This window comes from Gracilinanus agilis, chromosome 3 (assembly GCF_016433145.1).
Source record: "Gracilinanus agilis isolate LMUSP501 chromosome 3, AgileGrace, whole genome shotgun sequence".
NCBI lineage: Eukaryota > Metazoa > Chordata > Mammalia > Didelphimorphia > Didelphidae > Gracilinanus > Gracilinanus agilis.
The window spans coordinates 577,060,444-577,079,362 of NC_058132.1; the positions used below are offsets into that span (position 1 = coordinate 577,060,444).

Below are 18,919 nucleotides of genomic sequence, written 5' to 3' on the forward strand. Positions count from 1 at the left end.
GGAACTGATGCAGAGCGAAAGGAGCAGAGCCAGAAGAACACTGTACGCAGAGACTGATATACTGTGGTAAAATTGAATGTAATGGACCTCTGTACCAGCAGCAATACAGTGACCCAGGACAATTCAGAGGGATTTATGGTAAAGAATGCTGCCCACATTCAGAGGAAGGACTGCAGGAGAGGAGACATATAAGAAAAACAGCTGCTTGAACACATGGGTCGGGGTAGACATGATTGAGGGTGTGGACTCGAAACTACCACACCAATGCAAGTACCAATAATTTGGAAATAGGTCTTGATCAAGGACACATGACAAAACTAGTGGTAATGTGCATTGGCCATGGGTGGGGGGAGTGCGGGGGGCGAAGGGGAAAGTAGGAGCATGAATCATGTAACCATATTAAAAATGAATATTAATAAATGTTTAAAAAAATGTAAAAAAAGGCAGTATGGCATTACCTGGAATCAGGAAAAATAGATTTGAATAAGAAAGGAATGGATTTGAATTCAATTTCTAATAGTTACTAGTAATGTGACCTTGGACAAGTGATTTAATTTCTCTCACATCCAGTTTATAACATGGGTATAATGATCATACTAATTTCATGGGAATATTATGAATATCACATACTATAATGCAAAGCACTTTGTAAATGTTAAAGCCCTAAATAAAGAAAGAAAAAAGAAATGGATCTATGATTTCCTGGGCATAGGAAAATTCCAGATGATTAAACCCTTTCTACCAATGTAGGTCAGCACCTTCACTGAATATTATAACCTAAGAAAGTTAACAAAAGGAGAGAATTAAAATTACTTGCTAAGAGTCACATTGCCATTATGTGGCTAAGGTAGTACTTGATGTATCACTTAGCACATAACATGTACTTAAATGTTTGTTGACTTAACCTATAATTCCATCTTTCTTCCTCAGAGGTCAGCTATACACCTACTTTAAATAAGCATTATATGTTAATATCTATTTATATATCCTCATTTTATTGAGGTCAAATAAAGTGTGTGTCTTGACTAAAGTAAAATATCTACTTAGCATATACATGAATACAATTTCCACTAACTACCACATACTCTCTCCTATAATGTGGACCCCTTCTTTGTCACCAACAGTACTATATTTTGCCTCCTCACATAAGGATAAGTCTATGGAAGAAAAATTAAGTCATATTCTAAAAAATCAAACAAAATGATTGAACATTGTAGTTGAATAGAAGCATTCTTGTCACCCACAAATGAATGATGTATTTCCCAAAGTTTGTACAATTATTCTCTTCAGAAGGATTAAATTGTAAACAGAAAGTAAAATGTTAAAGAATATGGTAGGCATGAATGGACTCTGTCACAAAGTGCCAACTGTATTGCCATAAAAGAAGTGTAAGAAAGGAACACTATCCAGACCAGATATGATCAAGAATAAAAGTGGGGGAGGAGGCAGCTGGGTAGCTCAGTGGATTGAGAGCCAGGCCTAGAGACAGGAGGTCCTAGGTTCAAATCCGGCCTCAGACACTTCCCAGCTGTGTCACCCTGGGCAAGTCACATGACCCCCATTGCCTACTCTTACCAATCTTCTACCTATAAGTCAATACACAGAAGTTAAGGGTTTAAAATTTAAAAAAAAATTAAAAAAAAAAGAATAGAAGTGGGATAGTCACGAATTGAGAATGAAAAATATCAGATAACATACATGGAAAAGGAATAAGAACTCCAGTGTTGTATATTGATACTCTATGGAAATTTTATGAAACCTAGATGATTGTTCCATAGAATGAAAAGGCATAGGGAGATAAGGATTATTGATAGCTTCTGAGGCATAGGACATAATTGATCACTTTTTCTCCTCCAGGATACTCTAGTTTTTCATGACACTGAATTCTTTTGTTTTTCCTCCTCATTATCTGACTACTCTTCCTTCTCCTTTACTATTTCTTCATTCCTATGTGTAGCAGCCAAAGCTCTATACTAGTCTTTCTTTTCATTTAATTCTATCTCTTTTTGGTTATCTTATCACTTCCCAGAAGTTCAATTATCATCTTGGTGCACCCTCTAACTCCAATCTCCTTTCTGTGATTTATTTAAGTAACTGATTGCCCTAGACTTTTGCGATTCATTTCTGTTTCTCCTACTTCATGTCTCCCCACTTCTATCCACTCAAGTGCAAAAGTTATTTCTTTTTATCATAATTTTTACTATATTTAGATAATACAAAAAAGATAAAATCCAATTTTTTACACAGTGCAAAATGGAGTCACTTCATTGTTTCAAAGGTGCAAAATCAAGAAAAATTGCATAAGAATAATAAATATACTAAATCATTTAAAATATTTTGTTATAGCTAGTATTTAAGTGATATATAAATTGAGTTATATCAGATTTGTGAGGGGAAGAAATAATTTTTTATTCCAAACTTAAATATAAATAAATGAAGAATCTTCTCTTGGAATCTTTTGCAATTTCCTCAATATCTATGTATTCTCTTTTTTGACTTTGAGAGAAAACATTGCATTGTTTTGAATGTGGACAAGAATCAAGACCTCCCTTGATGTAATTTCTGTCTGCACAAGTTTAAATTTGAGTGAAAGCCAACTTCCCAGAATTTGTCAGGTGTGATAGAAGGAATATGGTAAAATCAGTGACATGAACAGAATGTTAGTGAATTTTTCCTTTCTTCTTCTTGAATATAGGCATAATAAATTTCACTTTCTTTATATGTATGTTCAAGCACTTTTCTCTGTTTTTCTTCTTTCCATATTACCTCAATAGGATGGAAATTTTGCAATATGTTCTTTCTTTCATCACCATTAAAATAAGGCTTCACAAATGCTTTTTGTTAGATTTTATCAGGTATATTGTCACAACTGTTTCGTTTCTTTGCAGCAACTGATAATCTTCCTTAATCTTCCATATTAAGATTTTTTTCTTGCTCACTTGGTGGAGAACTATCTGACAAATAGGACTCATTTTCTTTATGTGTTGTCTGATCAAACAATTTTGATAAGCTTGCATTCATTTTTCTTTCTTGCTTCATACTTTTCTCTCCCTTTTTCTCCTCATTCTTGATTTTTAAAAGCACAATTTCACCAAAATAACATACATTCCATGTCCACAGTCTCACCTAATCTCAATTGACTATCAACCTTGGTAATACATTAATATCCATTTTATATTGATAAAGATCTCCTGCTCATCTATGCTCCACTGGATATTTTCTAAGGATGACTTATCTTTATCTTGTCAAGTTTGTGTTTTACTGTACAAATATTTGACCATAGAATTGAGGTAAGTTAACAATTTCACTATCTCATCTTGCCTTTAGTTTTTATTGGCTCATAACCACCAGTATCTACTTTTCTGTAGCTTTTCCTCAGTGATGGATAGCTGAAAATTGATCAGTCAGATCCAGCAGATCCAGGGATTTATCCATTGAAGAGCCATTGTTAATAAAAGGATGAATATCCCCTTCAAAAAGAAATGCACTTTCTTTATAAAGGACCTTTGATGATATTATTAATTTTCTTCTTTAGTTTTCTTCCTTTTGGCTACTCTGGCTTCCAGTGGTTTCCATGGAACAAGAAGAGCATTTTCATCAGTGGCTTTATCTTTCGGGTTATCTTTATCAACTTGTGTACATTTTGATTCACCTATATTTTTACTCATGCATTTGTTTAATGGAAGAATGATCAATAAAATGTTTACTTGAGAACCAAGATTAAGACATGACAAGACCAGTGTCTTCAGATTTTTACCTTAATTTCTATAGTCTAGATTTAGAAATATTGCTGAGGGAAGTGTTTTTGATATGAGAAATTTTCCCAGACCCTAAAAGAGAAAGGGGCAAATGTATTCAAACATAAGTCATTTTTCGGAGTACAAGCAAACCCCCAAATAGGAGAAGCCCAATTAGTCCAGTAAGTTTCTGGTGGAGTCCTTGGAGAGGAATCTGAAAACCTCAAACCATTTTCACTATTTTTGGATTCCAGAAAGAGTTGTTTCTTGTGCTCTGCTTCCTCTTGATGGTACAGTTCTTCACTGAAAAAAATTAAATGCACTGTAAGTCAGATTCTTCTTGCACACCAAGTCCAAGCATTTCAAAAATGACAACAGTAATTTTAAAGATCAGTTCTCAGTGGAATAATTATTGGTTTCTTTAGCACTGGTCATAGATGTTAATGTCAAATCACAAATGCCTGCTACAAGAATTTCATTTTCACAGTTTTGAGGCAATTGATTTGAAGACTTTTTTTATTATTATTTTGTACATAGCATACACCTTTTGCTAATTCTATACACAGTCATTTTGCTAATTCATTTGCAAATAGAGGTGACTCCAAATCAGCATGTGGGCTCTCTATATTGGGTATACAAATAATTTTCTAAAGCATAGGTCTATGTTACCCTTTCTCTCTCTTCATTGCCTTCAGAATCAAATATGAACCTCTTTATCACTTAAAGTTTTTCTCAACGTGACTCTTTCCTACCTTTTCAATGTTTTAAATTTATATGCTCATATTCACTCTAAAATTCAGTTACCTGGTCTCTTCATAGTTATTAAACCCTAACCCACCATCTCTCAAATCCCTGTTTTTGCACAGGTTGTTTCTTGTACTTAGAACACCCTCCTCCCTTACAAAAGACTCTTAGTTATCCTGTCTTCCTTCAAGCCTAAGTTCAAAACTCACCTTCTGAAAGATGCTTTTCCTAGTTTTCCCAGTTGCTACTATGCCTTCCTGTCATATTATTTTACCTTTACTCTAAGTTGCTTTAAATTTAAAATTGCCATAAGACTTTTAGAACAACTAGATAACTTATATTATCTAATTATGTTTATGTTGTCTCCTCCCATTAGACAGAGGGCAGAAACTGTTTCTGCATCTATTTGTAAATTTAGCAAAAAACACAGTGTAGGGAACATAGTAGGCAATTATAAATTATTGTAGACTAAGGATGCCATAACATTCAAACTACGAAACTAAAAAGACTCAGAATTTCTCAAACAAAATTCTTATCTGAAAATTCTTCAATTGTCACCTTCTAGGCACTTCAGCTATATAAAATATTTTTGTTTTTTTTTTCTCCTTTTATACTCACAATAAGCGGAATGAAATCACTGTACTTTCCTGATCCTAACTATTAAGAGTCAAAATTCCGAATGCTAGATGGCATAGTCTATTTGTTATGTGTCATTTAAAATTATTGTAAGCCCTGGAGTCTACAACTCTCAGGGTTCCCTACTACAACTTCCGCCAATACCTCCCACTTCCTTTGTGGGAGGTGTCACCGAAAGTATGGAAGAGAAAGTTTGGCATCTTTTCGCTCTCTTGAGCCTGGAGGCTCTGGGATCCTAAGCTATCTCTTGGAGCCTTTTCCTCTTCTTTCTACCTCCTAATTTTCCCTAGACCTTTCCTTTTCTAATTTAAATAAAACCTAGCTATTCTAAACCCTAAGTTCCTCTCTGATCTTTTATTTGAGCCCAGAAGGGCTCTAGTCAATTTCCCCCTGCAGGGGGTGGGGACCACTACCTTCCTTTCCCTTCCTCCACCTCCTTCTCTTCTTTCTTCCATCCATCCTCCTTTCTACCTTCCTCCCTTCACCCCATCAAAGTTAAGATTTCAAACTTGAGGGTGAACAATTATAAAAGAGATTCTTTTAATTTTCAATAAGCACCTGGATTTCAGATTGCTTGTCAGAAGTAAACTTTCATCTTGGTTTATGTACTGTAGGAATTTCCTAGAGGTAAGTGACCCAATCTCTTTCATTTGCTTTCTATGTGATCCATGCACACATCTTAACAGAATTTTTTAATAATTATCTTTAGCTGCCTTTTAAAACTGGGGCTTGTTCAAATACCGTAGCCTCAAGTTATCTCTTCAGGGAATGGAGCATTTTAAATGATTCATTGTCATAGCAATTGCAGAAACCCTCAATCTTACATATTTCAACATTTCAACATCTTGTCACAGATGAAGAACAGTGAGTTACTAGCAACATTGCTGATATGATTATAATTGTTATCTTTCCAAAAAGACCTGTAGAGTTATATTTAGGAAGAGAATAAAAGAGAAATGACTTAAAGGGGAAATCGATCTTGTTCAGGGTTAAGGTCTGGAGATTTCAGAAGGGAGAGCTTGAAGCCCAAAAAGAAATGAAGTGGGATGATTTGAGTTGGCATCTTATTAACTATCTAAGAATAAACATTTGGCATTAGTCCTATTTCTTTGGGTTGGAACATGATGTAGTGTAAGGGGACACCTAGATTTGTGTTCAAGCAGCTACTCTGACATTTACTCTAGGCAAACCGTTAAACCTCTCAAGTATATTTTCCACATCTGTACAATGGTATCAAAAATAACATGTTTTCAAATGATTGTTTTGAGGATAAACATTTGGTAAACAATGATACAAATATAATTTTTCATTTCTTTTGTTGGAACAAAGAGTTCAACTGTAGTTACCTTCTTATGTCTCTTATATGTCTATACTTTATTCTCCAAAGATATTGTTCTCTTGGCTTTTCCTTACAAAATAAATTTCATGTCTTCAATTTATGACTTTTAACTCTCCATCCTTCATGCCTACAATTATCTCCCTCTTTGTATCTATCTCCTTATTCTCCTGACTTCCTTCTGGTCTCAGCTAAAATCTCACCCACAATGAGAAGTCTTTCCCCAAACCCTTTGATGATAATAGTTCCACTCTAAGATTAGCTCTACTATAGTCTGCATTTAACTAGTTTATACATAAGTATTTGCATATTATCTGGTATAATCTCCTTGAGAACAGGGACTATTGTTGTTCTTTTTTGATTTGTTTTTGCCTCATTTTTTTTGGAAAATTCTATTTAAATGATTAATTTAGAATATTTTTCCATCTTTACAAAATTCCTGTTCTTTCCCTCCCCTTCCTCTAACCCCCTCCCATAGCCAATGTGGTGATTCCATTGGGTTTTACTGGTTTCATTGATCAAGACCTATTTCCATATTATTGATATCTGCACTAGGGTTATTGTTTATAGTCTATATTCCCAATCATATCCCCATCAACCCTTTGGTTCAAGCAATTGTTTTTCTTTTGTGTTTCTACTCCCAGGGCTCTTCCTCAGAATGTGGATAGTGTTCTTTCTCATAAGTCCCTCATAATTGTCCTGGATCATTACATTGCTGCTAGTAGAGAAGTCCATTACATTCAATTGTACCACAGTGTGTCAGTCTCTGCTGTAGTCCAAATAGAGTGCATGTCAGCCCTGCAAAGCCTTGCTGCAGAAAATTTCTTACAATTGATAGGGTTTGGAATCTTGAGGAAAAGTCAGTTGACCCTGGGAACTCATGGAGGGGAGTAGGGTCAATCTCAGCTCTTTCTTTGGATTGAAACTTGGCTTACATTCTGCAGCTTTTCTCTTAAAAATTTGTTAGTTTAGTAATGTCCTTTGAATCTCCCTAACCTCCCTTATTCCCCATCTTCAGTTTTCCTTCTCTGCCTGAATTTCTGTGAGGGTTTTGAAAGGAGGATAGATCGGAATGTTAGTTTTAAACTTGATAGTTTTAAATAGTCAAATAGGGCTTACCCTTGTTACAAATAATCTATTGAATCATTGTATCCAACTTTCCTAACCCCATTGATTACAAAACCACTTGAGAGCTGAGTTAAGGCAGATCCTTTCTCAGTTTCACGTTCCTGGCTCCCTTCCCCATCTGAAGCTTTCTCTAGGTGGCTGTTAGGGTTACCTTGTATCCTCTAACCTTTCCAATCAACCCTTAAATTAATAAACCCAGGTTTTATTTTAATGAAAACCTTTGGCTACTTCATTAGTTGATTGATAAGAGAGGGAGAAGGGAAGAAAGGAATCATATAATCTCTGAGTCGTGAAGGGAGTTGGAGGTGTCCATTTTGGAGGAAGTGCAATCTTATACTTCCTCTGAACTGTTCCTTTGTAAACATGAGAAACTGACTAGCAGCCCTCTAGTCAGTTTCAAACCATTCTTGGCTGGCCCTAACCCTTGTCTGTAGAAGTGCCCTTCCTACTTGAAGGGCTCAGTCTGTTTCCTTTTAGTGTCTCTGTCTCAAATCCTGTTTCCTAGTCAGTCTCTCCCAGGCTGTAGCTGTTTGCCCAAAGTATCTCATACTCTCCCTTGCAAACCTTTATACCTCTATGTTTATATTTCCTAAACTTGGTAAATCCCTTACTTCTCCTATCACCTCAATTTACCACCTTCACCATTGTACCTTCCTTATCCACTTTACTGCTTTAGGGATTCATAAACACCTATCCTCAGTGTCTTCTCCCTATTCACACCTACCTTTAGTTCCTTGCCTGCCTTATCCTCTATTACAACCCTACCTTCAGCCTATTCCCTTAATTACCTCCAGCCTTTGGTCCCGTATCACCCCATTACCTCAGTATCTTATTACACTGCCTAATTCCCTTATTACATCTAAAACTAATTCCCCTATTTCATTGTCAATTCCCTTATTACACTGTGTATAATGTTCTCCTGGTTCTGCTCCTTTCATTTTGCTTCAATTCCTGAAGGTCATTCCAGTTCACATGGAATCCCACCAGTTCATTATTCCTTTGAGCACAATAGTATTCCATCAGCAACAGATACCACAATTTGTTTAGCCATCCCCCATTTGAAGGGCATACCCTCATTTTCTAATTTTTTTGCCACTACAAAGAGCACAGGCATAAATGTATTTGTACTAGTCTTTTTCCCTATTATCTCTTTAGGGTACAAACCCAGCATAGCTTAGCACAATGTCTGATATATGACAGTCATTTAAAAAGGATTACTCACTTAATTTGTTGACTTATCTGATGTCTGCTACATTGATGCTTACATTGCATTTATTTGAATTATGATATGATATTGCCAATTATGTAGTTGTACACTGAATCTGAATCTGTTATAAGAGAAATCCTCAAAGAGAGATGAGAAAGAGGGGGGAAAAGAAGAGAAAGACAAGACTAAAGGAAGCAAATCAAGTCTGATAAGAGAAGTGGATAAGAATTAGGTAAACATCATCAGAATAGAGAGGTGAAAGGAAAAGAAGGAGAGTGGGTGGCAACAGGGAGAGAATGAAAAGATAAATATGAGAAGAAAAAGTAGAAGAATTAAGCAAAGTCAATGTCAGGATTCTATTGGTTTTTGCTAAACTAACTGACATGGCAGTCTGGTTAAGTTGCATCTATCATTGACTTTATCTTTCTCACATCTAGTTCATCATAATCATTCATGTAAATGCAATAAAGATGCTAAGGTCTTGACAAAACTCAGGAAGATTAGAAATACGTGAAATACCAAAAAGTGGACTATATTCATATATGAGAGCCCTGGTATTAAAGTTGGGGAGATGTAGACTTGACTCCATTTGCAGTCATTCACTTGCATAGGACCCTGGAAAAATAATTTCATCTCACTGAAATTGCATTTTCTTATATGTAAAATGGGGAAAATAAGAGCACCTATAGCTCAGGATTTTGGGGATGATCAAACATGCAAAACACCTTGAAAACCTTAAAGCCTTATATAAATGTGAGGTATTATTATCATCATTAGCGAGTGTTTAAATTAATTGGGGCAAATCAATTAGAATGCCTCTGAGAATCACTGCAAATAGGCTATAGAAAATGGCTTAAAATCTAGTCAGTTTCTTAAAGGATTTTTTAAAATATCTGATTAAAATATTTTTTATGCTTTTTAATGATTCTGAAACGGATGAAATACCATTCAGTAGGAAGAACAAGCATGCAAATCCTAAATCGCATTAAGAAATAGATTGCATTTCTCTAGTGGAACTATGCCCACAGGAGGATTGTGGGGATTAATGAGATGTTTAGAAAGCATTTGGGACCCTAAGTAAAAGACACTATTTAAAGATGCTAGATTCCAGAAGCACTTAGTGCTCAGAGCATCCAGGGCTCCAAACTTGAAAGTATGAATCTTATTTTGAAATATGTATATTTATCTACATAAATATATATTTCACACATCTGTATTTCAAAATAAGATTAATTCTGTTTATATCTATATATCTATATATCTATATGCAATGTTTACCCAGAAAATACAATTTCCTTACTTGCGTATTTTAATTTTATTTTATTCTTAAACTATTTAGCTATTCCAGAATCATTAAGAAGTATTAAAAGAAAATTAATCAAATATAAATCAGATATAATCCACAGCCTGGGCTCCTAGAGAAGACACTAGAATATTTAAGTTATTTATATTAAAAAATTTAACTAGAAAAAAACATTCTTCAGCACCTGATATGAATGAGACATTGTGGTGACAACAAGTAGCACTGTCTAGTAAAAAAAAAAGTATTGTACGTTTAAGATCCTGACATTCATGTCTAAATCCCATTCTTAACATCATATTCATTGTATCACTCTATGTTTAATCTAATTAGTTCCTCACTTTCCCTATTTGTAAAATGGTAATAACGATCCTTTCACTACCTACCTTAAAATTTTGTTGTAAGGGAATATGTATATATATGTTTGTTTTTTTTTATTTTTGAAGTAATGTAATGAAAGGAGGATTGGATTTGGAAAGAGAAAAAAACATTAAAGTTTAAATGCTAGTTCTAGTATTGTGTTTCATTGAACTAATTTTTTAACATTTTTGGTCTTCATCTTCTGTTTCCATTTAAGAAAGGAGTTTGAGTGGATAATCTCTAAATTCCCTTTCATCAATTAAAAAAAACAACCAACTGGTCTCCAATCCAATATCCAGGATTATTAGACAATGACTCTTTTCCTACACTCTGCAATCAAACAAAATTGGTCCTCTATCTTTTTGTCATATAATACTCCATCTCTCATAACCCTGCCTTTGCATGAGCTTTCTTTTCCCCATGCCTGAAATGTGCTTCCACCTCACCTCCATCCACTAAAATCTCTCTTTCAAGGCACTGCTAAACAGTTATTGCATATACAACAAATCACTAATTCCTTTAAATGATAATGCCCTCCTTTTCAAAACTGCCTTACTCTCAACCATTTTATATTCATTTGTCTGTATTCTCTTTGTACTTAATTATTTCTAATTGCTTCAGAGTTAATCTATATATACTTATATTTATTTTATGCTTCTTGTTCCTTCCATTAGACTTCAAGCTCTCAGAATGTAGGAATTGCTTCATTCATTTTATTTGCATCATCAATTTATTTACTAGAATAAAAATAATATTGAATAGTCATTAATGTGTTTTTTTAAACATTTTCTTCTCAAAATGCCAAATCTATTAGGACTGTTTTCCTTGATGTTGAAAAATTCCCTCCCAAAATAGACAACCTGAGGTTGGTCACTCTTGATTCCTAAGATAATTTCAATCAATTCATGAGATATTTCTTTTTTGGTTTGTTTAAGCACTCATCATGTACAAGAGAGTCCAGGCAAACTGGAAGTATTTCAAGATAAGAATGACTGATGACACTTGTCAGTTTTATCTTGTCTTATACATTTGTTTACCCCCTAAAACCAGAATATGAACATAGTAGATATTATTTACCTTTTGATTAATTTAATGAGATGCTATCTTCGGGTTTTTCTCATAAAAGTCATAGAATATTGCTTTCCAATCCATCTGAAAACCTTAGTAGGTTTCTGTTGCTAATCTTCAGAAATGTTCCCCAAATATGTTAGAAAAATATAACAGCAACCTAATGGACTAGGCTCATTTTTTTAAAAAATAAAAGATTATGATAACGTTCTACAAGTATTTCAAATATGTGAAAAATAAATAAAGGGAAAGCATAGGAAAAGAATCATGTTCACAGAGTCATAACTAGGAGAAATGAAATTGAGCAAAAGAAATTGAAACTAAATATGAGTCGAATGAAATGGTTTCTTATGGGAAGTGTTTGACTCATTTAAGTTTAATGAAAGGAAATAGTTTTCTGTCAAGGGAATGGGCAGTATGACCCAAACATCTTTACATATCTTTGATTTAATTAACTAGAGGAAAGCATAAAAATTAAAAAGCAAAGTAAGTGTTTCAGAATTTTAATGTTATAAGCCTCAATGCCAACTGTGTTTTTTTGCTTTACTTGATGATTAAGTTGTCTTGGAAACTAAATTGTGAAATATCCCCATAGTACAAACTGAGAAATAATTTAGAATGACCTAAAGTTCTCTGGGAAGAAACTAGAAAAGAATATGCTATAATTGTAAAGATGAAAATTAATACATAAGGAGAGGGGAAGAAGGAACCTAATATGCATTTTGGCAGAGAAAATTAAAAATACTAAACATACTTGTAAGCATTTTAAAATTTATAACAAAGAATTTAGTGTTTAACAAAATAATTTGTCTATAAAGTAAGTCATTTAGTTGAGAAGAACTAATTAGAGGCAACATGCTGTAGGAGGAAGGATATGGATTTAATATTAAAGTGCCAGTGAATAAAGTCTTGGATTTATTGATTGAGGGTCTAGTTATTTGTCCTTACTCTGAATCCATGTGACCTTGAGCAAATTATGCCAGCTCTCTGTGTATTTCCCAGTAGCAATCATAGCAGTGGAACCAAGATGGCAGAGTACTGGCAACCCAATGGAACTCTCTCCACATATACCTCCAAACAACTTTGAAATAACTCCTCAAATCAAAATTTGTAGTATTGGAGTTAACAAAAGGTAAATATTTGTAGCCAGGACGATTTAGGAGATTGACGGGAGAAATACATAACAACAAGGTGAACATCAGCCTATAACGTAGTGTGGCAATGCCAGTGGTTGGTTTTGGGAGCAGTTGTGTTAGTGAGAGCAGAAGCAACAGCAGCTTCAAGAACCTTCAGCCTGAAAATATAAAGAGGGTTGGACAACTGACTAGAAAGAGATTACAGGGTACTAGCACTGGGTGTAGATGGTATTAATTAGTACCTCTATCATCCAAAGGAATTTCTCCATCTAAGAAAAGGAGTGTTTCTGGTTCATCACAAGGGAGAAGGAGCTCTGTTTGCAGTTTCAAGATAGAAAGAAACAGTAGCACCTGTGGTCATAGGAGAACAAGGGATGTCATCACTTCCAGAGCCAAGAGGTCATGAAGAATCAGGCACAATTGAACAGTTGAGCAACAAACTATAGACAATGAAGATATATTAAAAAAATATTACATCAGGTTTCTCTAGAAAAGGCTAAATTTATGCATATTTCAAAATCCAAGTAAAATTCTTAAAAATAAGAACAATTTCCCAAAAGATAAATGTTCAAAGATATGAATGAAATGAATAAAAAAAGAAGAAAACATCATAGATAAGTATAGTCTTCTGAAAAAATACTGTAAATCACTATTGATTAGAGAAATAAAAGCTAAAACAACTCTGAGGTATCAGGTAACATCTATTAAAAAATAACAAATCCTAAAAGGATGAAGCAATATAGGTATACTAATAAATTTGCAGTGGATTTATGAACTGGCCCAATTGTTCTGGATAAAAAATTGCTACTGTGCCCAAAGAGAAAATTGAGTATGCCCTTTGATCCATTTTAATATTATTAGGTCTGTACTCTAAAGAGAACAAATTAAAAAAGAAAAAAATGTGTGTATAAAATTTTCTAAAGCAATTCTTTTTGTGGTGGCAAAGGTTCAGAAATTGATAAGATGCTCATTAGTTGGAGATTGTCCAAAGAAGTTGTGGCATATGTTGCAATGGAATACTATAGCATTATAAGAAGTGATGATAGGTAGCATATGTTTTCAGAAAAATCATGGTAAGATCCATTTAAACAAGTAGAATGTGAAATAAGAAGTACCAAGAGATTATGGTGCATAGGAACAACAATGTTGTAATGATGATCAACTATGAAATACTTATCTACTCTGATCAATACAATGACCGAAGACAATTCCAAAGTTACCATGATAATATATGGTATATATTTCCAGAATGATAACTGTCTGATATCTGAATGCAAACAAGTGTAATTTCCTCCCTCTTTTTTTTTTTTGCTTTTTATGGCAATGTGGCTAATATGGAAATGTTTTGCTTCATTTCACATATAAACTGAAATAATTTTTCCTTGCCTTAGTGAGTGAGTTAAGGTTGGGAGGAAGGGAGATAATTTGGAACTCAAAATTTAAAAAGAAAAAAATGTTAAAAAATAAATAATATTTTTAAAAGACAAAACAAATATGGCAATTGATTTGCTTAATTTTTAGCAAAGACAATAAAAGCTTTAATATCAATGCAAAAATATACACAGTATTCATAGGAAGAATGACCTCAAAGTATAATGGGAATGAGGCCCACACATAAAATAGTGTGTCAGGAAATCTGCACTCAAAACTCTTGGAACAGGCTGGTGTGGTGGTATGGAAGTTTATTCTTTCCTATTGAGTCCTTATGAAACTCCAAGTAGGTAAAATGTCTTTTCTTGGCAGACTACTCTACTAGTTTTATTGTACCTTCTCCTTTCTTAAACCTATAGGAAATATTATTCATAAGGGATTATATTCCTTGAATCTGTTTCCTCTCTATTTCTTTTCTTCCATGATTGTTCTTATATATTTGACTTTTCTCTTGGGTAGAAGTATTATCCTCTACTCATCCAGTAGCTCTTGTGACATGTCTCTGATGGAGCAACAGGAGAAAAGTCCCTTACTTGCCTCTTTAGAAGTCTTCCTTTTAAAGTATAAGCAAGCAACTCCCAAAGTACAATTTATGAAATTAATCTAGCTCTTTAAAACCTCAGAAAGTGTGGCTAGTTTTTCATTGTCTATCATTCTTGGAAAAAAAATGAAAAGGTTTAGATGCCTGCTGGGAGCTAATATGGCAGAATAAGGGATGCTCAGCTCACAAAAACCTTCCAAGCACACAAAAATAGAAAATAAAGCACTTAAAAAAAAGAAAACAAGATGCATGTATTTTACTGGGGTGAGAAGGGAGAGTCACCCAGGGAATGCAGCATCAAAGAACCAGCTCTACCTCTGACAATTGGCATGAGACAAGGAAATGGCAGATGGTGAAAAGACCACCACCAGCTCCATTGCCAGCCCCACTGATTCCATGTGGCTTGAAGTAAGAAAAGGGCAGAGCAGTAGAACAGCCCAAAGTGCTGCCAAAGAGCTGAGGCGATGAAATGGCTGCTTGTGGAGCAGTTCAACACCAGTCCTAAGAAATTCCACATGGCCTCAGCCAACAAAACAGCAGACCAGGAGAGCCCAGGTTAGAAGACAATGGGAAAAACAGGAGCAGAGTGAGTGGAATCTAGCTAGACAAAATTGCTATGTCTGCCCACAAAAAAACAGCTGGACTGCCACCTCAAAGTGTATATTGAGGGACCCAAACATGACTCAGTCTACTCCAAGCACAAGAGAAGACTACAGAGCAAGCTTGGAACAACACTTCCTTTACCCCAGGAGCAGAGCAGAACCTCAACAGATAGATAAGGAAATAAGGAAGGGGAAGTAACCTAAGAACATATTTCATAAAGAATATTTGGCTATCTTGTTGAAAGATTGAAACATCATTTGTGACTAAGTGTCATGATCATATCAGTTAAGCTTGGAGAAAGAGGTGGTGAAAATTGCATCTCTTCAAACTTACACAAACAATTGAACCTTTTATCACCTTCTTTCTAAACCAGAGCATTTCAAATTACCTTTGAAAGGGATTCCTTGCATTCTTATAGGAGCATACCTTCTGATACAGACAATAAGCCAAATATCATTATTTAGGGTAAAAACTCAGATTTGGAAAGTACTTCAGAATCTATCTAGTTCAATTTATGCTTGAAGAATTCCATTTACATTACATCTAATAAGTGACCAGTTAAACTTTGAAGGTCACAAGTGAGGTGGAATTTAATATGGCTTTAGGCAATTTAAATCCTTACTTCCCCTTTTTAAAACCTGGGTATTAAGAAGTGTTTCTTTATATAAAAATGAAATCTATCACTACCACCTTCATCTATTGCTTCCAATTCTTATTTTTTTTAAAACCTCTTCTGGGCATACTTGCCCATGTCACACTCACCCTCTTAGATTGGATCTCCAGAGAAGAGATTTAAGAATGTAGGAAGTAATCCATATGGTTGTTCTTCTATGATATAGCTCCAGAACACACACACACACACACACACACACACACACACACACACACACACACAGAGGTGTTCCTCCTTAGCAATCATTCAATTTTCTTAATTAGTAGTAGTGGAAAGAATATTCAAAATGGTATAGGACAGTGATGGGCAAACTACAGCCTGCGGGCCAGATGCAGCACCCTGAAATGTTCTATCTGGATGCACAAAATTGTTTCTAATCTATCGAAAACAATGAGTAGGACACAATACAATGAAACTTCAAAAGAGTTGCCTTAGAAACAAACTGACATATGAGCATTTCCTTTCCTTTGGCCCCCTATTTAAAAAGTTTGCCCATCACTGATATAGAAAGAATAGTAATTTGAAACTGCCCTACATATAAGCTGGTGAGCACTCTCCAACTAAAATACATAGTATCCATGGGAAAAAAAGTTATAAAACTTAGCAAGTATGTGATAAAAGCATATAAAAAAGGTTAATTCACAACTCATGGTACTTAGGAAATGAACAGGATGGTTTCAGAAAGAGCTGTAAAGCCTCATAGGAATTGATGCAGAACCAAGAGAACATTGTACACAGCAAAAGCAATGTTGTGTAAAGATCAACTGTGACAGACTTAGCTACTCTCAGTAATACAACGATCCAGGACAGTTCCAAAGGTTTTATGACAAAGAATGTTAGCCACCCCCAGAGAAAGAACTGTTGAGTTTGAATGTCGATCAAAGCAAATGATTTTTCACTTTAATTTATTTGGATTTTTATTTTGTGTCTTTTGGTTTTATATTATTATTCTCTTACAAAAATGAACAATATAGAAATATGTTTTTATTGTAATACATGTAGAATTCAGACTGAATTGCTTGCTATTTCTGGGAAGGGGGATGGAAGTAAGGAAGGGAGACAATTGGAATCATGTAACATGGGAAATATGTGGAAATTTTTTACATGTAATTGGTTAAGTAAAATATAAAAAGGAATAAATGAAAAGGAAAAAATGATAAAATTATCAGGAAGCAAATTCAAAAAAGTAAATCAGAGCATCAGAGTTAAAGTATATACTGACAGAAATTATTGGCCATTTTGTCCAACTCTGTCTTTTTATCAATGTGGAATTGAAGGACAAACGGATTACATGATTTGGCCATGCTTACTTACTCAGAAACAAAGTATTAGAGCCAAGAATCTACTTTCTCTCACTTCAAATCCATTGTTCCTTCCAGTGTGTTATATACTGTCTTTCTTAATTGTAGCACTCAGAATTTTCACCAGTAAATAATATTAGGCCATTTACCAGAGAATAACATTACTTATTAATAGAGGCATATATTAACAAATAAGATATATTAACAAAAGATGGGTACTTGCATCTGCCTCTCACACAAAAGACCCTCTCACACAAAAAGATATACAAAAATATAAAACTAGTAGAATAGTAAACCCACTAAAATCTTTAAATCTTCTTGATGTTAAATGCTATTACATGACTCAATCTTATACTTCAATGTTTTTTTACTAGTTTTACATTTATCGAAATTAAAATTATAAAGTGTCAGTTATTAAATGCCTATATAATAGTGCCAGGATTTGTTCTAAACTCTAGGGAAACAAATACAAAAAGGAAAAACAGTAATTGCTCCAGAAGTTTACCACTTAATGGGGGAAGACAACACATAAAAAAAGTTGAAAGAGGGAAGAGGGAAGGAGCAAAGGGTTAGTGCCTAATGGAGAAGTCTAAAGTTGAAAATCCAGATAGGAAATGAAGGCATTAGCCAGAAAACCAGAGATAATATGTACATATTTAATCAATCACAATACAATATAATTAAATCAATAAAATCAAAAAAAAGGCTGTATTCACATATTAGTGGGAACTAAATAATATATTATGAAGGAACAAATAACCAATGAACAAACTATATAAATCTACCACATGAAAGAATAATAATGACATGTAAAAATGAGGGAAGATTAAGCAGTTCATAAAAGAAAATATTTAGAAAAACACAATAAAATAAATGGATGGATAGATAAATGAATGAATGAATGAAATGTGTTTATTAAATGCTTACAAAATGACAAATTGTTACCTGCTGGGGATAAAAAAAAACTAAAAAACAACAAAAAAATCAAGCAAGAATGATTATCTCTGTCTCTCAAGAGTATACATTCTAGTACAAGAAGATAAAGGTGGTCAGGGAAGTGTTGTTGTTGTTGCTGCTATTGCCATTGTTTGTCAGAATAGTTAAAGCAGTGGTACGTGGAACATAAGGCAGTTGATTAGTGGACATTTTCACAGAACTTTCAGAGAAAATCTTGCTTCAATTACATGTCTCAGAGTAAGAGTTAGAAAGAAAGGTTATAAATGTTTATATACAAGGTTTTAAAAATGGATATGGTGAATATGTCAGGTTCAGAGTTCAGAGTTTTAGTTAATTATCACCTAATGATAAGCTCTCTAAAGGTCTGAATTGGAGGGTTATATTAACAGCAGAGAATTCAAGAAATTCAAGAAATGCAAGAAATTTTTGATTTAAAGAAGTTTGGTTCTAGGGAGTTCAGAATGCAATTGCTTAACTCCTCTGAGGAGAAATAAGAGATAAATGAATTGAGCACAAAATGTAGAAGAGAACTAAATCAATCTCTCTGACTCTGTCTCTCTCTTTGTTTCTCTTTCTACTCTCTCTCTCTCTCTCTTTCTCTCTCTCTCTCTGTCTCTCTCTCTGTCTCTCTCTCTCTCTCTCTCTCTCTGTCTCTGTCTCTGTCTCTCTCTCTCTCTCTCTCTCTCTCTCTCTCTCTCTCTCTCTCTCTCTCACACACACACACACACACACACACACACACACACACACACACACACACA

General features: G+C 34.3%; 1 pseudogene; it reads right to left on the reverse strand.

Annotated features, from left to right (window-relative positions):
• Window positions 1-2,538: 2,538 nt before the first annotated feature.
• LOC123241863 overlaps window positions 2,539-18,919 on the reverse strand; it is a 111,855-nt pseudogene continuing 95,474 nt past the window's right edge.